Consider the following 688-nt stretch of genomic DNA (forward strand, 5'->3'; position numbering starts at 1 on the left):
TTACTGACAAATCGGCAAAACCTAGGCACATTTTAAATAGTATTTGGGGTGAAACTAAAGTTTGTCTTTGACCAGTGTGATTTTTGTCTTTATTTTATGTATATAAATTCTAATTATATTAAATATCTTTAGTTGTTTTATTGCATTACTATTACTAAAATATCATTTATTATTAATAATAATTAAATGGTATATAATAACGTTTATAATAATTCTTTAATATTTACATAATATTTATAGTACATTTATAACATGACAACACCATATATGTAGATGCTATTTTTCAGTACCATTTAGATTGAAATGTGCACCAAGTTTAGTTTAAGGTTTATGATAATAATGAAAAAGCCCCTCCCAGAAATTTAATCTGTTGTATTCTTAAAACCCCCCAAAAAATCTTCCAAAAATGTGTCCACTTGCGCGATTCAAACTCAATTAAGTGAAAACGAGTTGGAGAGGAAAAGGATTATGTGGTTTCCACTTGCTCTTAATTGAATAGAAAACACCCTTTCTTTGGTGGAGTTTCTAAACAGTATGAATTCTCCCAAATGTCTGTAGTTTCTAAAGCTCTTTGACTGCGCTCCCCATGTGGTCGGCATTCCCATTGAAAAACAAATATGAGCGCCGAGTGCTTCTGGGCTGAGCTTACCTCCTCCAGGAGAGCTCAGAGCATTGGGTCGGTTGGGCG

Source organism: Garra rufa, chromosome 25 (genome assembly GCF_049309525.1).
Source record: "Garra rufa chromosome 25, GarRuf1.0, whole genome shotgun sequence".
NCBI lineage: Eukaryota > Metazoa > Chordata > Actinopteri > Cypriniformes > Cyprinidae > Garra > Garra rufa.